The sequence below is a fragment of the Sorex araneus genome, chromosome 4 (assembly GCF_027595985.1).
Source record: "Sorex araneus isolate mSorAra2 chromosome 4, mSorAra2.pri, whole genome shotgun sequence".
NCBI lineage: Eukaryota > Metazoa > Chordata > Mammalia > Eulipotyphla > Soricidae > Sorex > Sorex araneus.
This window is the reverse complement of record NC_073305.1, coordinates 43,001,732-43,025,697: the sequence shown is the minus strand read 5'-3', so window position 1 is coordinate 43,025,697 and position 23,966 is coordinate 43,001,732. Positions and strand designations below refer to the sequence as shown.

General features: G+C 45.9%; 1 pseudogene; it reads left to right on the top strand.

The window, feature by feature from the left end:
- Nucleotides 1-1,154: 1,154 nt before the first annotated feature.
- On the top strand, nt 1,155-1,761 carry LOC129404220 (methyltransferase N6AMT1-like; annotated as a pseudogene).
- Nucleotides 1,762-23,966: the final 22,205 nt, after the last annotated feature.

Below are 23,966 nucleotides of genomic sequence, written 5' to 3'. Positions count from 1 at the left end.
TCTTCTTAAAACTATGGATTCTTCACTCCAGAAGCAATGACACAGATACACATATGTTCTTACAATCTCACATAGGGACAGACATAAACATTAGAATAATCTTAGTGGCTATCAGAGACCCTTTGTCCAAAACCCTGTTAACAATGTAAAGATAGCAGGGCATTAAGTCAAGCAGAAGCCTGGGTCCTGTGCAACAGTACAGATCATACACCAATGAAACCTATACTCACACACACACACACACACACACACAAATGGAAACATCCAGTTACATGCCCTAAATGGGTATGTTCAAACACACATGAATATGTCTACATTAATACCTTCACCATCCATGCACACACTCACATATTCACACACATACACCCTCCCTTCACACATGCACACTCCCAACTCCATGTGTCCAATCACAAGTCATATGTGAATGTGTGCACACACATGTACACACATCACATCAATACCATTTCAGTGGACTACTTTCCTAAAAGTTAGAACCCCTGCCAGAGGAAAAATAAATAAGGACTAGAGGTGAGATAAGAGCCTTTAACAGAGAAGGAGGATTCCCAAGATGAAGGGGTGACTCAGTCCCCCATCTGCCAAGTTCTAAGCCTCTACTTGCTTCCTTAAACACTCTCTCATTTCCCACAAGTTCCCACCCCAGTGTTCCCAACAAGGTCCCTCAATTCCACCAGGGCCCAAGAAATAGTTCTCACTTCATCTGGCAAGTACAATTGCTGTTTGATTCATCTGTTTATATATTATGGACTAGAAATAACATCAAGTACACAGTGGGGTTTGGTTTTGTTTTGAATATCAACTCTACTTAATAAATAAATATACTCAGTTTATGTATTTAACTCTTCATATTGAAATATGAATATCTCTACCAGTTTGGGAGGGTTAGTTGTGTTCTCCCCATCTATATGCCTCATAATTCCCATCTATTTCTGATAACTTCAAGAAGCATTTCCTGAGCCATAGCATAGGTGGCTGACTTGTGGCTAAATAGCTAAGAAAGTCGGCTTCCAGTATGCTTGAGTATCTGAAGGCCTCTGCAATCCTGAAGCACTTGTTATCTCTTCATTGCATGTGAGTGGAGAAAGGTCTTTAAGAAGTCCACCAAAGTGCCTGCTCGTGGGGCAGAGGCGAGAAAGATGACCTCGCCCAGCTTGCCCACACCGCTGCAGGAGCATGTGGGCCAGGGCACTGTCAGCAATGTGTACGAGTCCGTGGAGGATGCTTTCCTGCTGCTGGACGCACTGGAGAAGGCAGTGCCTTGAAATAGAGTCAGGGTCTGGCGTGTATCCGCATGCCTAGCCTCTCTGAGTAGTCCTCAAGCTTGTACCTGTGCACTGGCATTAGCCCTGTACCTTGGAGACATCCCGCAGGAATCAAGTTGATCTGCAACCCATAACAATGGATTTTGCCAAAGGCTTGCTACCTAGATTAAAGGAGAAAGTTGTTCTTCTGGTGTTTAATGATCCCGTATGCAAAGACTCCACCTGAAGAGGTGGGAAGTCATGGGAGAGAGGCCGCTTGGGCTGGTGGCAGAGACAGTCGAGAAGTTAACGGACAGATTCTTCTCTCTTGCTCTGGCTCTCCTTTGAGTACAACCCAAAAGAGATTTTGAAAACAGTGACGATAAAAGGTCTACAGGGGAGCACTGCATTTTCCAGGCAAGCAGGTGGAGAAATCCTCAGTCCTGAAGTTCACCAAGTTCTGATTTTAGTGTATGTCCTGGATTGTATCAAATACATATAGATGTATATATATCGTTGTATATATATATATGTAGATATATATGTATGTATATATAGATGATGTACACATACATAAAATAATGTACCCTATTAAATATGTATATAAGTTGATAAGCTGACCTTTAATATATTTTGATTTGTTAGGGGGGATTGGTTTTTGAGGGCCTTATCTGGTACTGCTCAGGAGTTACTCCTGTTTCTGTGCTCAGGGATCACTCCTGGCAGGCCTGGGGGACCAAACCGGGTCAAACCTAAGTCTGCCACATGCAAGGTCCTGCTTTGCTATGCTATCTCTCTGGCTCCCAACAAGTTGATATTGAATATATCTTGAAATGGAAGTAATTTCTTGGTTGACAAATAAAACTGAAAAAGTTATAATATAGAAAAAGTAAAAGGGTAGGATTCTCTTTTACCCAGGAATTAGACCTACAAAAATACTTGCATACACACACACACACACACACACTCACGCGCACACACACACGTGTGTGTAATTGTTATTTAGATATAAAATACAAATGAAAGGATAATTTTAGTGTTGCCTGTTAAAGCAAAATAATGAAATCAACTTGTGTCCCTCAGTAAATAAATTATAGTATATACATTTGTCACAGAACATGAGTGGCATATCCTGTGCCACTCATATTTATATATGAGTGTATATATATATTGGGTCTGTATTGGGTCTGTATATACTGAACTAGAGGAACTATGTTGTATTATTGAGTATAAAGAGCAATGCTATCCTGTACATATATTTTTGAAAAACAACAAAAGGGTGTGTGGGATATATATATAATAGGATCTCATAAAAGTGGGGATGGAGGAATATTCAATTTTGGGGGGAGGTAGTATTTGCACTATAACATATTCATGAAATTTTCATAAAGATTTTTGCTGTAAAAAAATAGACATATGAACTTATTCTACCATGGCAGAGGGTGGGTTGTGGGGGGTGCAGTTACTGAGACAGTGGTTGAGGGAAGCAATGCTATGGTAGACAGAAAGTTGTGTGCATGAAGCCATCATTAACAGTATTGTAAGTCACAGTGCCCCGAGGAAAATTTTAAAATGAAAATTTATTTTAGAAAAAGAAGAAGTCCATCAGAATCTGTTGAATTTTGTTTAACTATGTTTCCTAGACTTATTTGAACATGGAAACCTGTTGTGTGTTGAGTGCTCATTAAGATAACCAGATACACTTAAACATAGATGAAATGGTCGCACTATCCACTGTCCTCCCATTATTCATCAATTTTCTAGAGTGGGCAGTTTCCATTGTGAGACTTGTTGTTACTGTTTTTGGTATGCAGAATACACCATGGGGAGCTTGCCAGGCTCTGCCGCGTGGGCGGGATGCTCTCGGTAGCTTGCTGGGCTCTCCAAGAGGGACCGAGGAATCGAACCTGGGTTGGCCACGTGAAAGGCAAACAGCCTACCCACTGTGCTATCGCTCCATAGACAAATAATAAAATAATATGCTAAATATTCAACAAATATTTATAAGTATCATCTACCAGCCATGACACTTTCAAAGGAAAGTGTCTTTTCTTATCCAATGCAATCACTTCCACAGGACACATTTGTCTAAAATATAGAACTAGGAAAGGAGAAAGGTGTTAGAAAGCACCCCAGTTCTTTCTGAACCATGACAAACAGGCTCAGGTGAGCCTGGCTAACTGGGGTCCCAACAGGAGCTCTACCACGTAGAGGCCACGTACCAGGCATTGGGGTCACCTGCGTTACTTCCAGAGACCATGTAAGACATAGAATTTAAATCATTTATTTGAATCTGAATGATTTGATCAAGAAAAATAAAATTCAGTGCCTGGTAACTGTAGATGTAAGCAAACAAAAACCTCTGCACTATGTGAACCCAGCTGGCACCGTGGGCAGCAGCACAGGCGGCTTCTTCTCACTCGGGCTTTTTGTTTCTACGCCACAAAAATCTTGAAACTTCAACAGCTTTGTTTTGTGTGTATGCGTGAGTTCGAGACTTTAGAGACCCTGATCCCAACCTCAAGACTTCGAGTGATAAGCCTGTGTCGCATGACACCGAGTTCCCCATTGCTCGAAAGCAGCAAGATGGCACTGGGCGGGGACAGGGAGGTGCCCCCACACCCTCACCCACAGCCGAGAGACCAGCTTGTTAGGAGCGGCAGCTATAGCCTTCCCTGCCAGCACCCTCTGTCTCTAAACCCTTTGGGCAGCCCAGAGGAGCCTTGGGAGCAAACAGCACCCTTCAGGGCTCTGGGACCCCTCAGGCCACTCTCCCAGCCATAATTTGCTCATCTGCACACATGACTCTGCCTTTGTTGTGAGGCTAAAGGTAAGAACGTAGGGCATCTTCAGAAAACGAATGATTTCTCCACATGCAGTGGCCAGGATCTTTGAATTCCCAACTTTTTTTAAAATTTATTTATTTTTTTAATTAGTGAGTCATAGTGAGGGTATAGTTATAGATTCACACATTTTTGTGCTTGTTTTTCCCTCATGCAATGTTTAAGAGCCCATCCTTCCGCCAGTGTCCATTCTCCACCACCAATGAACCCAGTATCCCTCCCGCCCACCTTTTCTGGTCAGAGGTATGGAGCTTCTTTTATATGTTAAAAAGTTGGGAATTCAACTTTTTAACATATAAAAGAAGCTCCATACCTCTGACCAGAAAAGGTCATTTTGACTTCCCTTTTCTTCTTCCCCGGGTCTGCCTTGCAGAGTCTGGATGGTGTCCAAAGTCCCAAATGAGAAAAAACAAACAACTAACAGTCTTAGAAGCAGGCTCAAATCCCAATGACCAGAAGTCAGAGGAATACTATAGTGAGCAAGTCATTTGCTTTGCATGCAGATGACATGGATTCCATCCCTGGTACCATGTATGGGCCCCAGGGCCCCCACCAGGAGTGATCCCTGAGCTCAGAACCTGGAGTTAGCCCTAGGTAATGCCAGGTGTGGCAGAATTTTTTTCAATTTTTAATTGAAATGAATGATATACTCTGCCAGCCCAGCTCTATTTGCCTTGTGCTGAAAATGGACCACGCCTCCAGAGGGACCGGAGGGCGTATCCTGGTCCAAAAAGTGGAAATTAGGCTCCTCACTTCATTTTGCCCAATGGATTCTTTGGTTATTCTCGTTAGAAATACATACGCAGTATTAAGCCTCATCAGTTTGTCGTGAGTGATTTCTTGAGCATCCATTGTTACCAACTCCGCAGACCACCGAGACCCACACTGTGAGCTCCACTAAACAGGCTGGACTTCAGCTCTCTTGCCCATGGGGAAAAGAAAAATTTAAATCCACAGCTATCTTAGTGAGTTGTCTAGTAACATAACAAAGACATCGGAATTGGATTTGACTCTCTACTTGATTAGATTAATTTATAAAAAAAATCACAAGTGAGTCTCTGGATAATAATGTTATTCTAATTTTTTTAGCCTCCTTGAGAAATATAGTATATATACTATTCTGTGTTTTTATTCCAGCCACATAATACTACGGAAGAAAGACAGCTCACATGCCCATCAGGGCTCTTCAAAAAGACAAATGGGGTTTCCTTTGTCTGTGTTGGTCTGAGTTTCAGACCAGACAAATGGAACTAAGCATACCTTAGTTAAAAATCATCAACCCACACTTACTAATAATCTTTTTTTTTTTTTTTTTTTTTTTTTTGCTTTTTGGGTCACACCCAGCGATGCCTAGGGGTTAGTCCTGGCTTTGCACTCAGGAATTACTCCTGGCGGTGCTTGGGGGAACTTACTAATAATCTTAATTGATAGTTCTACTTCTCTATTCATTATATTGTGTGTTAATCAGATACTTCCGTTTTAATTTAAAGTCTGTTGTTTTATATTGCTTCACAATATTCAGTAAATATCGGGAGTAGAGCTTCACACCTCTGTGTGTATCAACTTCACTATATCCACGACTGAAGTTTTAGTGCTATTCTCAATCCCACCTATCAGTCATTTATTAATAAAATCTAAAGTATCACTCCCTCTGTCTTCACAGCATACTTGGCAAAAGCATATATGGTGGTTTGTGTGCACAAAACCCTGAGAGTGTCTTAGATATCTACTAAAGAGTGAAACAGGGCTCAGAAGAGACCTTGCACTGGTAAATGCCCCAGAGTCCCTCCTCCACCCAAAGGCTTTCCCAAGCCCCCAGAGAGACAAGAGGGCATTTGGAGGAGGCTAAGGAGTAGGGCTATACTCACCATGTATTCTATGGGTACCATAGTGTCCATGAAAGTTGTTTCTAGAAAGAAAGAAGACAAGTCACGTGGAGGACTGGCTTGTACATGCAGTAATAGACACATAAAGATTGAGATTAAATGTTAGCTCTGTGCTCATGAAAAAAATCTTAAGCAAGAGTTCATTCTATTGACACCAAGTCAAACACTCTATATTTCAAGATTATCTTGGCTATTATTGTAGGAATGAAAGAAATGCTTCCGTGGAGAGTCTGGTGCTTTAACATTTCCCCCAACATATTCTTCTCTCTCTCTCTTTTTGTTTTTGTTTTTGGGTCACAACCAGCGATGCACAGGGGTTACTCCTGGCTCTGCACTCAGGAATCATCCCTGGCAGTGCTCAGAGGACCATATGGAATGCGGGGAATCGAACCCGGGTCGGCCGCGTGCAAGGCAAACGCCCTACCCGCTGTGCTATTGCTCCAGCCCTATTCTTCTCTTCTCTTTCTTTCTTTCTTTCTTTCTTTCTTTCTTTCTTTCTTTCTTTCTTTCTTTCTTTCTTTCTTTCTTTCTTTCTTTCTTTCTTTCTTTCTTTCTTTCTTTCTGGTTGGGGGAGCATCCAACTAGTGCTTAAGGGTCCTAGGTGCCCTTGACCAATCAGATTGGCAGCTGAGTGACAGTGCCTGAGGGTGTGCTTCAGTTTAGGCCTAGGGATCACCTGGCTGCACCTGTGGGTGCTCCAGGGCCCCAGAGCTACACCCAGCAATGCTTAGGGCACTCTGTGGTGCCAGGGATTGAGCTGAGGGTCGGTCCATGCAGGATACATACCCTAAACCCTGGAATATCTCTAGCTTATCAGCACATCCTTCTCACATTAGTTCATTATCCACCCCTCCACCCACCCACCCCGTACTAGATTCAGCTTCCCTGTCAGAGACTGTTTTGTTCAGTATCTCATCCTCATTTTATTAATCAGGGGACTCCACACAGGGAGAGGACAGCAGGGAGTACAGGGAAATCTCTGGGTAGGGACTCTGCAGGGAAAGGCTCTCAGGGAACAAGAACACAGTTAGGGATCTACCAGCAGGAGGATGTTCTTCTCCTGAGGGGCCCAGCACCCCAGCACCTATCTGCATGCTCTAGACAACGTTGGGGCTAGAATATGGACCCTACTTTCCCTGTACCCTGACTGCAGCATGAAAGGAAGTGGTACACTTGTTTACCCAATAAAGACAGTTCCCTAATGAAAGGTCCTCTCAGCTGCTGACATAAATATTGCTGTTGTTTTAAATCTGTCTCTGTCTCTCTGTTTCTCTGTCTCTATCTCTCTCTGTCTCTGTCTGTCTCTCTGTCTCTGTCTCTGTCTCTCTCTGTCTCCATCTCTGTCTCTGTCTCCATCTCTGTCTCTGTCTCTGTCTCTCTCTGTCTCTCTCTCTTTTCCACCCCCCCTACATTTGGAGGCCATACCCAATGGTGCCAATGGTTCCTGCCTTGGTGCTCAAGTATCACTCCTGGTACTTGAAGACCATGAAGAGGAGGATTGAGCCTTCCATATGCAGAACATGTGTTCCAACCCTTTGGATTGTCCTCCCAGTCTTAAATTGTTTTCAAACCCATCCCTGTGTGACCAGAAACAACAGCCTTATTCCGTTATGCATCTAGGCTGGGCCTTTTCCTTCAAACCTTTGGTGTGTACATCCCAAAGTAACATGTCCTGTTCTACACCCCATGTGTAGAAGGACTTTCATAAGTCCAACTGTAATCTACTGTTTTTTCATCACGCAGCTTCATGACTTACCTTGCTTTTCTGAAAGTACCATAGTTTTCAGTACATAGTGTGTGGGCTAACTGCTTTGGAAAACTGTTTTTGTCGGATTCTGTAAGACTTAAATATAAACTCACCATGTGATATAGTTCTTCCACTCCTAAGCACCTCCCTAAGATAAAAGCAGGTTTGTCCATACAAAGACTGCATAGGAACCCTCCCAAGAGGTTTTATAATAACCAGTGACTGCAAACAATGCCGTGTCTGTCAAAATGGATAAGCTAGCTGGGCAAGGGTCAGGGAGATGACTCAGAGGACTGGAGTGTCTGATTTCTGGGGCCCTGGGTTCACCCCCTGCGCCATATGTCCTTGAGCAGAGATACAAGCAGTCCCTGAGAACCACCCAGTTGATCTAGTAATAATATTTTAAGTTAGCTGTGTAATAGCAACATAATGGGAAAGAACTGAACGGTCATTACACTCAGCCAAAATATAACCGTCAAAATTATGCCAAGAAGCCAGACCTCAAAAGAAGTATATGTTGAGTTATGTTAGCAATACAAAATTCTAGAACATGCAAATTATAGTGACCGAAAGTAGGTTAGTGACTTTCTCATAAGAAAAAGGTGAGAAATGGGAGGTCAGGAGGATGCATCTGTGCCTAAGGCAGCCACTTGATGATGTGTTCTCCATAGCACTGATGTGATGGCTCCAGGACACTATACATTTCAAATGTTCGTGTTAACTGAAGTCAGGCCTGATAAATACTAAGAAAGTGAAGAAAGAAAATAAAAGGCAAGCTCTTATGAAATCTTTCTGGTTTCCTTCGACTCCATGCTACTGTAGCCCCATGTGGTTATTAGCAGACAAGAAGAAAAACTGCCCAGACTTCCTCCTTCAACCTTCCCAAAAGTGGCTTTTCAAAAATGCCTTAGAGTGTCTTACATTCATCTCTGGGGATCAAGGGCTCATGTGAGCTTGTGTTCTTAAATATTTGTTGAAATGAGATGAGATGAAATTAGTTTTGAAGTAAAGCATTGAATTGGACATATCGTGTGTGTGTGTGTGTGTGTGTGTGTGTGTGTGATGCATATTTCTGAATCTAGCAATTGAGAGTCAAAAAGTAATGAAATACTTCGGTAGGATGAACCATTAGTGCCCAGATCTTGGTTTCTAAATACCTTTCTCCAAAATGAACCAAGTCTCCGTGAAGAAAGGTCTGGTTCTAGATCCAGGACAGGGAAACCACAAGATGAACCTGGAACTCTGCCCTGCCACTCTTTTGGCATCAGAAAGCAATTAAGTGCTCAAAGGTACACTAGGGTTTATAAAACATATACAGGAATCAACCCAATGGGAAATCAAATTGCCTTTGATTTCCCACTGGCAAGTAATAATTACAGCATAATTAATTATTGAGATTCCATGAATCCATAGCAATGTGTATCAGTGGAAAAATAAACAGGGAAAATTAATTTTGTTGTAGGATACTAACTAATAAATATAGAAGGAATCATGGTATTAGAAAGCCACAATTGGAAATTAGTGGGTAAGTATTTGATAAATAATAGGATACTTATCTCAGTTCAAAGAATCTCCTCACAAATCACAAATTCCACCATCAACTTTCTCATTTTGTGCTCTTTCTCTGTATTTTCAAAATGTGATAACTAAAAATGTTATTTAAATTTACAATTGAGTTTAGGAGACCTCAGTTAATTGTACTGTATTAATTTTGGGGAATAGGGAATATCTACTTCTGAGATATCAACTAGGAAGCAAACACTTCATGTATTTCTCTGATAGGTTAGGGCACCTACTTTTTACTTGCATGAAGAGACTGCGTATTAATAAAACAATATATGATTAAACACCTCCTGTAGAAAGAAGCCACATGAAGAGGAAAGAACAGTGTAGATTATAGATAGTTTTAGGATACAGACTGTTAGTAATGACAGTGAAAGAATTTGAGAAAAAAAGTTCTTCGGGGCTGTGGAAGTGAAAATTTGCATGAGCACTTTAGCGGTTTTAGCCATATCCGTCAAAATTGACAAAGCGCCATAGCTCTGACTCAGTACTTCATGGTCTGGAAACACACCCTACTGGTATTCTCACAATTCAGGCACATATACAGACATCAAGGTCTCAGCTTTTTGCTTTTTCCTGCAGAGCAAAAAAAAAAAAATACTCCTGAAAAAAACCTAAGTCTATGGCATTGGGTAATATTCTGGTGCATACATTTATTAAACCACATGCAGCTAATTAATAGAATATCATAGACCTCAGATAATACAAGCAGACCACGAGATTATTAGGTAAACATAATAATGTGTAGAAGACTATGTATCTTTATTGTATATTTTAGATACATATATACGTATATATTTATATATTCGTTCTTTCACTGCTAATCAATCCTGAAACACTTTCGGGACGGAGCCTGAATAACGAAGACCAACAGAAAGTGAGTCTTTCAGTTTCCCCCTATAGGGAAGCCATTTTGGTATTTCACCTTGTGCATGACATTGTGAGAACTATCATAAAAATAACTTGTTGGTGTTAACCAAAAAAAAAAAAAAGAAAGAAAGAAAAGAGAAAGGAAAAGACAAGAACCCACCAAGTTCTTGCACCCTGCACACCTGTGAGCAGCCCTTGTCCAGTGGGAGCCCGCACCCACCCACCAGCCAGCCTAGCAACAGGCCCCACCCAGGCTGCATCTTACAACCTTGGCCCCTGCTAACTTTTTCAGAGCTTGATCTTCCTTCCATTATACATGTGTTGATGGCTCGTAGAAAATTTGGAGAAAGACTAAAAGAATAAAACAGAAACTTGTTCCTTCTTAGAGCCATCATCCAGAGGCCCCTACTAGAATGATCTTTGTATGGTTAGAGTATTCTATTCCCCAAATTGCCAAGTCTCTGAGCTAGCCTTCGCTTATTTCTTGCCCCTGAGAAAGAGGGAACAGGAAAGAGAAAACCCACAGGAGACTATGCAAAGCTAGGAGCGCAGGACGGCTGACTCAGCACTGCCCCTGCCTCACTCACCCCTTGCTGCCTCATTACTAGCCCTAAGCTGTCCCACCTGGAGACTGTTGAAGTTGAGTGCCACAGTGGGGTGAGGTGAAGGACCCTCCCCGGTCCAGAAGTGAAATCTCCCTCCTCCCTCCCTGTTCTTGGTCCCTTTCTGCCCTTGGGATCTCAGGCAGGAGTGACATGTTCTCACGAGTCCTGGGGTTCTCTGGAGAAACAGCTCAGCTTCTTCCTGGGTTAGTGGGACATATACTTTGCATAATTTGAGAAGGGGAACATGCTCCATGTCAAGTTCATTGCTCATGTGCCATACCACACATTTGTTTGACTCAATGGATAATACAAGACCCACATCTTCAAGAAACACAAGGAAGTCAAAGAGCTGGGTTGTGTGTACTGCATGGAGGAGTCGTGGACTCATTCCCCAGCACCACATGGTCCCTTGAGCACCACTGGGGAGAATCGCTGGATGCACCCTTCCACCCTCACCCAGAGAAGGTGGGGGGAAGCTCATGTTCATTTGTAACAGATACATCGTGACTGCAAATTCCATCCATGCTCTGAGAAGCTTTGGAAACCATGAGAAGGAAGGCATGTGATTAGCACTGGGGAAAACTAGGAGGACTTTGTAGAGATGACATTTTTGCTACCCCTTGAAGGGTAGAGGGTCTGGAGACAGGTCATGAGGAGAGAAAACTCTGCTTTGGGACAAGGAAACACATCCACAAAGGCACAAAAGCCAGAAAGGGCAAGACTGTGCCTTGAAGAGAGGGGAATGGGAGAAGATGAGGAGATTCTTCAAAAGCAGAAAATGCCTAGTTCAGAACATAAGCCTGGACTGTGTCACTACCCACCTGTTACTTTCATGTTCTCTGTGGTGCTTGAGCCACACCAGGAACACCTGCACGCCCTGCCGAGACGCAGCCTCTCCCACTCCCACCTCTGCCTCAGGTGTTTGCAGCAGCTCATGCAGTAACGCAGGGACTAACTAACTCGGAATGCCGGTCTGGACTCTGTCCGCAGCACTATGCAGAAGCTGTCGCATCTCTGGCATTTTTGTTTTGTGGTCTCTCAGCTTCTCTCACCCTCCACAACAAGTGTGGGGGCTCCGTCTTGTCTAGCAAGTCACTTGCTCCCCAAGCCTGGGTCTGGGGTCCCCTCCTGTCACTCGGACACTGTGCTGGGCCCAGGAGGCTCCCTCCCTGTGTGCGTCAGGGAGAAGGGGGTGCAAAAGAGGAGGCTTCAGAGCAGAGAGGTAGACTCTGGAAAGAGGAGACGTTCAACCTCCGGGTGCTAAAACACCCATTAACTCCAGTTTGTTCTGCACAGAGGAGATACGGAGGGGCTCTGCAGGCCACTGGCAGCACCCCATTGCTACCTCAATGCAAAGCAGCAGCTCCTTAGGGAGCTGGGAAGAGCGAGCATGTTTGAAGAGTAAGACAGAATTGGCTGGTGACTTCTTTCAAATAAAGTAGCTGAGACATCTTTTCTCAATGCAACCCCCCCCCCAAACACACACGCTCCCAAATCTCACCCAAGTAAACAGAGGAATTTTTTTTTGGTTGGCTTTGGTTTGGGGGTCATAACCACAGTGCTTGGGGGACCATGCTGTGCTGGAGATGGAACCCAGCAAAGCCAACATGCAAAGCCAACATTCAACTCATGAAGTCAACTCCCAGCCCAAGCAAACATAAGTCATGGAGGAGAGAAAAATTCTCCCCTGGGGCATGGCTTTTTTGAGACACGGCCTTTTAGGACTTCTCTCTGCAACTCGGTGACACTCTGGCCAGCTGGCAGGGCATCCAGCTACTGGGCACACTCTAGTCTTCCTTTCCAGTTAGCAGCAGTCACTGAATTTGATGCCAAGTCACTGGGTGCGACACCAGCTGCTTGGAGGGGTATAAGATTCCACCCCCTACATCTACCACAATCTGCTGACCTCTCTGGTCACTTCTCGGGATAAAGTTCACCCCTTTTCAATTTGCCACAGCTACCAAACTGCCAAACCCAGCTTTCAGCTGGACACTCTAGGCCCCAGGCTGCCCTTGCTGGGCTTCACTCTCTCGGCCTCTGATCCCCTGCTGTGTAGTGTTCACCTTTTCTCCCCACTTAGAGGTACACATCAGACAGGACGACTAGACGCCGCTGCCGTGGCTGTGTGGGTGGAGAGATGAGACTCCTTCCCTGCCCTCAAAGCCAGGACAAGACTCTTGCCTGATTCATCTTCCCCCTCTACCCACCGCCCTTTTCTAGCAGTTTCTAGCAAGTGGCTGGGCCTCAGGTCTGCGGGACAAAGGAAGTGAAAGCCTGGGGTTGAGAGTTGGTGTAAGCAGCACCTTATCTTGGGCCTAGGTCCCTCTAGACATGGGGAGTAGAAGAAGGAAGGGCGATGCTACTCACAGCAGGAGAGGCTCCAGGAGTAGCTGGCACGAGCCCCAGGTCTGAAGCTGGTCTGGGACGAGCAGCTGGCACGGGCCCCCTGGTCTGAAGCTGGGCTGGGACGGAACAGCACTGTTCTAAGTGCTGAGTGCACCCCTGCTGGATAAAAGAAGTAGATCTCAAAACGGAGTCACCCTAGTGGTGCTGTTATTTATGTGGTTATTTATGAGGGGGCGGGGTGAGGGGGTAGGAGGGTGGAGTGGGGAGCAGAGGGAAGGGAAAAAGTAGGGGTGGGGAAGGCAATGAGGGTTACAGCTGCCTCTCCCAGCAGAGCGGATGATGGGTGAACAGCAAAGAAAAACCCAGAGCTGCTGGTCATCCTCAAACACGCATACCACGTCACAGGGCGATCATCGAAGAACAATTCTCCTAGGCAGCATGGTTGCTGACAGGACAGGGGCACTGGGAAATTCTGCTGGGTCAGCAGGTGGGACTGTGGTAGGGGCGCAGTTGGGAGGGGTCTCAGCAGGTCTGTCTGGCATGGTCACCCTCAACCCTGTGGGCCACCCTGCAACCCATTTGGGCCCTTGTCCTGTCCTCTGATGACCAGGATAAAGCCACACATGCCTCTTTAGATAAAAATGAGTGAAAATATGATTCACTCCTCCCCCCCGCCAGCCACACCTGAAGTGTCCCAGGGCCACTGTGGTAGACAGAGCAGCTGGAGACCAGGCCCATCACCCCCAGCCTCTCTGGAATGGGGCTGCTCTAGAAAGCCAAGTACGTGGCCACTACATAGAAACCCAGAGTTCTGGGAGGCCACGGACGTCTTAAGATCAGTCTCAAACACAGAAAGGTTTGATTCTGACATGACCTCAGTCCATCGGGTACGTTAATAGTCTCTGTATGCTCCTCCTCACCCCAACCCCCGCTTTTTTGTCTTGGGGGCCACTCCTGGTAATGCTCAGAGGTCACTCCTGGAGATGTGCAGAGGACCATGTGGTGCTGGGGATTGGACCCAGGGCTCCATATGCGTCCGATGTAGCTACTCTAAAGTAGCTCCCACATGCTTCACCTAATTTATCCTGGGAATTCACTGACCTTTTGAAAAAGCCTAAAGAACCAGAATGCTGCTCACAGATCACTCTGGGCTGGGAGGTAATAGGTTCTCCAGTCCCGTTGTTGCACCCCTGGCTCCCAGGCCACGCCAGGCACAGGCCTGATACTAGAGAGAATAATAGTGAAATAGGAGCTGCAATTCATCTCCCACTCTACGGCACAGAAAAGACTGCTGACTCCTCATCCCTGAGGCAAATGCTTTTTCATGCTTGTTCTTCGGGGAGAGATCCCGCTCAGAGTAGTCATCATTCTGTGAACTTGCTGGGGCCGGGCACATGACCCGTTAACCATCGCCCACTCCTCAGGCAGAATCCAGCATGCTTCAAGACGTGGCTAAGTCTTAGCTACAATTATTTAACCATTGAGTCCATTAAGATGCACCGAACATTTTCAAAGACATACTCTGGCAGTAAGGAGAATAACTAGGACCTGGTGATAAGAACAGCTTCCCTCTTGTTCTATTTTTGGTGTTTAAAGAAATGACTTGGATGGTCTCAATGGGCTTTGAGATGATATTAACACTGGAAAATAAATGCTTCATGCCATAAAAAAAAAAAATGTAGCTAAGTCTGTTACCTAAACGAGAAAGGCCAATGACCACAAAAGATGCAAGTCAGAATGAAAGCAATGGTTGAGACCGCTGCTGAGATGTGACCCTGGGGGCCACACGCACGTGCGGCCCCTCCACAGCTGCACAAGCGTGAATCCAGACCCAGCTGAACCAAATTCAACATGGGCAGCTACTTGCAGAATGCCTCCAGCCTGAGAACAAAGCCGCGACCCCATGCCCGCCCAGGAGGGGAAAGGTATTTCTCTCTCTTGCCTGTCCCTTCCGGGGGATGAAGGGCATGGGGACGCCATATTATGACGACCACAGATGGGATTATACGACAAAAACTGCAGCAAAAGGACTCGAGGGTGTTCTTGGGAAGGTGGGAGGCACCGGCCCCTCCTACCACTGCTGAGATGTGACCCCGGGGGTCGCACGCACGTGCGGCCCCTCCGCAGCTGCACGAGCGTGAATCCAGACCCAGCTGAACCAAATTCAACGTGGGCAGCTACTTGCAGAATGTCTCCAGCCTGAGAACAAAGCTGCGACCCCATGCCCTCCCCGGAGGGGAAAGGTATTTCTCTCTCTGGCCTGTCCCTTCCCAGGGATGAAGGGCGTGGAGACCGCCATATTATGACGACCACAGATGGGTTTACAAGCTTGCAATGATCCAATATCCTGAAGAAATCTCCCTGGACTTAGTTGTTAAAGTACAGAAATCCAAAACCGAGGGGCTGCTACTGCGGCCGCGCGACCTCATTTCCCTTCACAACAGGTCTGACTCTAGTGGGGTGCTCCTAACAATAATGGTGAGGATTGTGTTGAAATATTGAATGCAACCAAAGTAAATAGAAAGTAAAGTGAAATTTATCAGTTACAAGGGTGGGGTGTGGGGGTGGGCGGGATGGGAGGTGTACTGTGTTTTTTTTTTCTTTCAGTGGTGGGATATGGGCACTGGTGAAGGGATGGTTGTTTCAGCATTGTATTACTAAGACTTAAGCCTGAAAGCATTGTAACTTTCCACATGGTGATTCAATAAAATAAAATTAAAAAAAAAAAAGAAAGCAATGGTTGATTCAGCCCCGTCAGAGCGCTAGGGCAAGGAGACCACTTAAGACTGGCCCCGTCCCAGGTTCACCAAGCAGGAGGGCTGAGCAGTGCTCAGCCAGGCTCTGCCAAGTGCTCCAGACTTTTCCCTCTCCCTCTAAAGGGCAGGTGTGACAGGGAAGTCAGGGCCCAGGACAGGAGCAAAGGCTCCTTTGGGGCAACCTCCTGGCTGCCTTTGGTCAGGGAGAGCCTCAGGAAGCTGCACCCCACATGCCACCCCAAGAGTGATTCCAGCTGATCTTCCCCAGGTCAGAGTGTCCCCATGCACTCTGTTCACCCACCAGGTGGTTGAGTAAGGCTGGGGGAAGGTAGAGATGAGGGTCGAGTTCAGGGAAGAGGAGGAGGAACAAATGCACCCTTGTGGGACGATGCCCTTGGCCATGGGGGTGGCCTAAGGTCCAGGGGAGGCTGGGACATAGAGGGGATGTCAGGTTCTAAAAGACCTGCCTTAGAACTGCTTTCTCTTGTGAGCAGAGTGAAGGGTGAGGCTGGAGAGGCAGGTAGGTGCAACTAAGCCCGAGAAGAAACTGAGAGGCTGGAAGGTGCAAGGAAGCCCTGGAGGAAACAGATTTCTTTTTTTTTTTTTTTGCTTTTTGGGTCACACCCAGCAATGCTCAGGGGTTACTCCTGGCTCTGCACTCAGGAATTACTCCTGGCGGTGCTTGGGGGACCATATGGGATGCCGGGGATCGAACCTGGGTCGGCCGCGTGCAAGGCAAACGCCCTACCCGCTGTACTATCGCTCCGGCCCCGGAAACAGATTTCTTGAATGAGCCTGGGGTGAATGGTTTTTAGGCAACGTCCTGTTCCAGTTCACTCATGATATTACTCCTGGCGGTGCTCAGGGGACCATATAGGATGCTGGGAATTGAACCCGGGTCGGCCGCATGCAAGGCAAACGCCCTACCTGCTGTGCTATTGCTCCAGCCCCCAGATTCTCCATATTTTAAAGGAGATCATGGTGTTCTTCTTTTTGCTGGGCCTCCCTTACTTAAATCTTGGGAAAGTAATTCCAAAAGCATGTTGAGGGCCTTTGTGTGTTTTTTGTTGTTGCTGTATTTTTTTTGTGTGTGTGGGGGGTTACTGAATCACTATGAGATACAGTTACAAACTTTCATGTTTGAGTTTCAGTCATACAATGATCGAACACCCATCCCTCCACCAGTGCACAATCTCCACCACCAATGTCCCCGGTATACCCCAACTTTCCAACCCTCCTCCTGCCTCCATGGCAGACAATTTGTTGAGGGTCTTTGGAAGAGCATGAGGGTAGAGGTCTACACTTTGTGGATGAAGTGCTTGTTTAGCTTGGGAAGTTCAGCATGGCTTGAAAGGGTCAAACATAGTTTTGTGGGGAGGGTCTCATTAGGGCAGATGAGGCGTAGCCTTGGATAACTTCCCAGGAGTGAAGCTGCCAACACTCTTCTCTGCCTACTCCTGCAGGTAGGGGGGAAGCACTACTGAAGGGGGGGGGGGTCTTACTTGTACTGAGGCCCAGTGCACCACCTCCTTTTGCCATTATCCCTTGGCTACTCCGATGGAGCAAACAGGCCTCATAGAAGACCTGGGAACCTAGAGCAGTGCTGTCCAGTGGTGCTCATGGTGGTCGTGTACAATGGGGGTAAGGGCCTATCTGTACCATGCAGCCACCTGGCACGTGCAGGTGCTAAAACTGCAGTGGATGCAACTGAGAAAATGTGATTTTTTTTTTTAATTGACTTCTCTGCAATTGTATCTTTAAGAGAAGTAGCTACACATGGCTAGTGCCACCAGCGTGGACAGATGATGACTCATCTTTCATCAGCTAATATCTCTACCACCACAGCTTTCTTTTCCCCCTTTAGTTTTGAAGCCATACCCAGCAGTGCTCAGTACTTACTCCTCACTCTGTGTTCATGGATCACTTCCGATGGACTCAGGGGGCCCTATGGGGTGCTGAGAATCAGACCTGGACTGACTGTGTGCAAGGCCAGCACCCTACCCATTGTACTATCACCCCAGCCCCCCACCCACCCCCAGCAGCAGCTTTAAGACAGTTCATGCTATGATGCCAGTCAGAGCAGTAGGCCAGTGGCTGAGCCACCATCTTCCCCTTGAAGTCAGAGGGACTTGAACATCTGCTCCTTCTTTCCCAGGAGGATTAAAACTAATGCATCCTTTAGGGCCATTGCTTTTCTAGGCATCCTGGTGTGTGTGTGTGTGTTTTAATTTCTCTTTTTTTTTTTTGTAATTTGTAACAGACCTCACTAGAGGATAAGAGCAAGGTGAAAGGAGATAGTCTTGTTCAGTTCAGCCCCCAGAGCCCTATGAGGTAACACACAGAGGAAGAGAGAAAAGATGGAGCAAGGGAGAGAGTTCACAGCAATAGTTAGAATTAGCGACCAAGAGAGAGGGCTAGAGGGACATGGGTCATGACCATGTGGCCCTCAGGATCTGGCACACAATGGCGATGTTGTGGATGCAGGTTGTGGTATGTTCACGTTTTTGGTTTGTTTGTTTGTTTGTTTGTTTTTGGTGAGGGGTGGGAGGTGGAATGTATTCTGGAAAGACTTGGGTTCTTTATTACAGAGGAGGTATGAGAATAAAGTTGATTTTTAGCTGCCAATGAAGCATTCTCTTGGGATGTGATTATGGCTGAGGTTTTGAAGTCAAGATGCCTGGGTTTAGAGAAGAGGTCAAGAGTTCATTGTGCGTCCACCAAGCTCTTGCAGAACTGAGCTATTTATAAGGGAAATAAACATCACCCATACCTCTTAAGGGCCGGGCTTTGTAGCCCCTGAGTTGTGGGACCAGCTGCAGGATTTGTGGTTCAGTTTGCTTCGCCTGTTAATAATAGAAATCATCCATTTGTTCTGACACGCAACCTCATTGGAAGAGATTACTTAGCACTGACTGGCAAGTGCTTCCCATGCACCAATAGTGACCTAACAAAGGGAACAGGCAGAGAATTAAAGCCGGGAGATGGCCAGAGACCAAGAGAAAGACTCCAAGAGGTTGACTTTGGGGGAGGAGGCCCCCCGGGGACAGTTGATCAACCAAGCTTGTGGTTCAATGCAAGAGGCTCAGGTTGTTGAACTGCTCGAGCCCTGTGGTCCCAGGGGTTAACCAGACACCCCAGCAATGCTGAGAGTCATACCCACTGGTGCTTGAGGGCCTCCGCGACAAAATCTGGTGATGCTCAGGGGAACTTGTGGTGCTGGGGATCAAATTGGGGTTAGCTGTTTAAAAGGCTGAAACGTTAACCTCTGTCACTGACCCAAAGAGGCGAGTTTTAAGACCTGAATGTGAAGTGCCCTTAAATGTGAAGATGAGGGTCCCCATTCCTTCACAGATAACAGTGTTATCTGTTCCCACTCAGGGAACAGATAACAGGGAAAGCTTGGAGAATGAGAGACCCAGTATGCTGGAGGCAGAGGCTGAAGGGCTGACCAGAGAGAAAGAGGGTAAGTAGTTTGGATCTGACGCCTGCAGAAGGTGGAAAGCCACAGAAGGAATTTATTCATGCAATGACAAGATACAATTTCCATTTCTGGTTTGTTTTGGGTTAGTTGTTGTTGTTGTTTTTGTTGTTGTGTTTTGGTGAGGTCACACCCAGTGGTGCTCAGGGATCACTCCTGACAGCGCTCGGGAGATGACTGTATGGGCTGCTGGGGATCAAACCCTGTTCGGCCATGTGCGAGGCAAGCACCCTATCACTCTGGCCCCTAATTTCCATTTGTAACAGATCATGGGCTGCAGTGGGTTAACTTCATGGGAATCACCAAAAGTTGGTGGCTTCTCTGCAGGCATCCTCAGCCTGAGCTCTTCCAGGGCAGGGCCAGGTGGTCCCAGTAGAGTGTTCCCAGAGGCGGTTGCATAAGACAAAGGTCACCATAGCCCCTGGGGGCCTGACATTGCCCCTTATTGATCTTCCATCTCTAGGGAGACATCAGGGTGAGTTCAGAGCACTCCTATTTCTCCTTCCTCCCTTCCTCCTGGTACCCAGTGGAAAGCAGCCACTAATTCCTGGAGAATCTTTACATGGCGGTGACAATTCTACATCGAGATACACTGAAGTAAATCTAAGGGCTGTTTTATTGACAGTCTTTATTTTTTGGAGTGGTTTTAGGTCACAGTAAAAATTATCAGAAGGCATAGTGGCAAAACCTCCCTCTGCCCACTAGCAATATGGAGGCTCAGTGACATTTTTTACAATTGATGAACCTATATAGACACCTATACATCACTCAAAGTCCTTAGTTTACCTGAGGGTTAATGCCTAGGTTCCCTCCAGATATCTTCATGGATTGATATCTGCATCCTTTTTAGCTGATATTTCATCATCTGGCATAAGTGCAATTTATCTATTTACCTGCTGCAAGGTGATAGTGACTGGGTTTGGGAAAAATATGAATAAAACTGCTAGTCACATTCACGTCACTGTCACTGTCACTGTCATCCCATTGCTCATGGACTTGCTCAAGTGGGCACCAGTAACATCTCCATGTAAGACTTGTTACTGTTTTTGGCATATCGAATACGCCACGGGTAGCTTGCCAGCCTCTGCCGTGGGGGCGAGATACTCTTGGTAGCTTCCTGGACTCTCCAAGAGGGGCGGAGGAATTGAACCTGGGTCGGCCACGTGCAAGGCAAACGCCCTGCCCGCTCTGCTATCGCTCCAGCCCCACATTCATGTACAAGTTTTTATTAGAATATATGTCTTGAAATCCTTTACCAAGAGGTGAGATTATTGTAATGTCTGGTAAGAGCATGTTGAACATGCAAGATCTCCCACCAGCTTCCAAACTTTTATATCTCCACTGGCCATGGAGGAAGTTATAGTTACTCCACATCCTACAGCATGTTCTGATTTGGGACATTCTAACTGGTATGTGGAGGTATCTATTTTTTGTTTAAATATACTTTTTTTTGGGGGGGAGGTGGAGAGAGAGAGATTGAAGAAAAGTGCCAGCCGGAGGCAGACAGGGGGTGTGGGGCAGGAGGGAAACTGAGACTTTGAATGGTGGAAAATGTCCACTGGTGAAGAACATTATATAATGTTATCTATCTGGTGTTGTAACATTACATAACTGAAACCCAATTACGAACAACCTTGTAACTGTGTATGTCACTGAATCAACTTAAAACATTTTTAATTAAAATGAAGGAAAGACTAACACACAAAAATAAATAAATAGATCTACTTTTCTACAATGGCACATTATATGAAGAAGTTCTCTATCTGGTCTTTGCCATCTGTATATCTTTCTTGGTGAGATGTCTTTAAGGCCTTTGATGTATTTTCTGTTTCTTACATCAATACTATACAGACTTATTTACTTATAGGCTTCTTTTTCAAAAAATATTTTGAACTTAGAGGACTTTTGTAAGCTCAGAAATAGACCATTGATCTTTAAATTCTTCCTTTCCTATAAGAAATATTGCTTAGGGTCAGAGAGATGGCACAGAAGATTAGGTACTTGCTTCACATGCTGTCGACCCAGGTTTGAAACCTGGCATTCCATATAGTCCCCTGAGTACCACCAGGAGTGATTCCTGAGTGCAGAGCCAGAAGTAACCCTTAAGTATCACCTGGTGTGTCCCCAAAACAAACAAAACAAATGTATCTTAAAAATAGACCCCACCCCACCGCCTCATGTGCCCCCCTTTGTCATCTTCCCTTCCCCACCCAACCACTTGCTGCATTGATACCAATTCCGTTTCTCAAAAGATGAAAGTTCAGTAGCAGGTGTTTTTTTAAGTTAGAAAATTTCCACAGCACTGAGAGCTATATCAAAATATTCTCAGCTTCAAACTGGTCACAACAAGGCTCCCACATCTAAAGTCAGATGCCTGCAATGAAGACTTCAGAACCAAGTCTTGAGGGGCCAGGGCCCATTTCCTCTTGGAGTCACACTTGTACCTGTATCCAGCTTACAAAAGCCCTAGACACACATACATACCCAATACCGTGATCTGCTACCCGCTGGACGCAGGCAAATGCAAAGAGCCAAAACGGGCTTCAGACAGAAACACACTGAAACAATAGGGAATAAGTTTTAATGACCACATTTGGAGGGGAATAAAAAGAGCTCCCCTGCCTCCACAAACAGCACACACCCTGCCCCAAAGAGCACACAGCCACGCCCCAAACTGATTTCTGCAGTCCAGAGACACCTCTGGAGACCTCAGTACAAGGTGAGTCCTTTGCAGATCTAGCAGAACATTGTATTCAAGGTTCAGAGAAGTCCTGCAACAATGACAGTGGCTTGTCTTTTGTACTTGGCTGTTCCTCTGACACGGAGAGATGAAGCCTTTTCCCCTTTATTAGAGATTACAGAAGATGGAGACTGTTGCTTTGGCTGCGATTTTGCTGTCTTGTAGCCAAGGGACTCCTAGAAGAGGCTGAGGGGACTTCTCCTTCCCTACCTCAAATAATTGTTCTTCCTTTGCCTCAAAAATGTAGCTCGGGGCTGGAGTGATAGCACAGGGTATTTGCTTTGCATGTAGCCAACCTGGGTTCTATTCCCAGCATCCTATATGGTCCCCCAAGCACCTCCAGGAGTAATTCCTGATTTCAGAGCCTGGACTAAACTCTGTGCATCACTGGGTGTGACCCTCCTCCCCAAATTTAGCTCACTGCTCTTTCTGTTTTCAGGTTCCCACTCTCAGTATAGTTTCTTGCACTTTCCCCCACCCACCCACACTTCTAGGATGACCTAGAAAGAGAGCAAAAACTTCAAGTCAGCTGAACAGCGTTGGAGTGACTGCTACTTACTGTGAGGCAGAGCCAGGGATTTCACTTCTCTGTCAAAGAGGACCTTTCAAAGGGCTTCTCTGAGGAAAGCAGCACTCCTGCAGGTAAAAACCAAGCCCAGACTGGCACTGAATGCATGCTCCATGAGTGATCTTTTTCGGCCAAGGGGCTCATCACTCATTAGAAGGTTGGGATTTACTCCTAGTCTCTAATTCTGCACTTACAGGCCAGGCCATCATTGACTCAGAGGGTCAGTATCTCCTTCTTTATAGCAGAACATTGATTAGTATCCCTGGGGTTGCTGGCCAACTGTCTAGAGATGCCAAAGCAGCATTTACCTCTGTGTGTATGTATGCATATATATATGTATGTATGTATGTATGTATGTATACAAAGAAGTCAGTGGCTTTGGAAGGTTCTCATGGTTTGATAATGAGTAATGCTTCAACAGCTTGCCTGTGAGCCTGTGGGAAGGAATGGGTAGAAGAGAGGTAATGGGATTCTAGGGGGAGTCCATGGCCTGAGGAATGCTCAGAGGCAGGAATGCTTCCCCTTTTGTTTGAATTTGGGATGGACAAGTGTACAGGAGTAAGTAGGGAGGTCTTCCAGAGAGAAGGGGACTCCGTAAGATGTCTTTGATGGTGAGTTTTGGATGGGAGATCTGCACAGGAAGGGGAGGGGCAAACAGAGCATTATTATGAGCAAAACATTGTAGGAAGAAAAGAAAATATCCTTCAAAATTCCTGGAAAAGCAAAAGGCTGTTTGGGGCGGGGAAGCATAATAATGATTCTCTACTTGGCTGCAGGAGACACTTTTGCGTAGTCTCTAGAGCACAAACACAATATATTGATGTTGATAAAAATGCTAAATATGCTCTATGGGGAAGATGGGAACCATCATGGGATTGAAATCCTCATCTATAAGGATTGGAAGGTGCCTATAAATGATGACTGGAACACATAGCTAGTGATTTAAAAACCCTCCAATCTAATGACTTAAAGAAATACCTGGAGGTGGTGGTGGGTGAGGAGTGATAGTACAGCAGGTAAGATTCTTGCCTTGCATTCAACCAACCTAGGTTTGATCCCCCCATCCCATACGGTCCCCCAAGGCTGCCATGAGTGATTGTTGAGCACAAAGCCAGGAGTAACCGTTGAGCACAAAGCCAGGAGGAACCCCTGAGCACCACTGAGTATGCCTCCCCCCGACACACACACACTGCAAAAGAAAAGAAAAGAAATGGAAAGAGGAGAGGAGAGGAGAGGAGAAGAGAGGAGTGGAGGGGAGAGGAGGGGAGGGGAGGGGGGAGGGGAGGGCAGGGCAGGGCAAGGGAG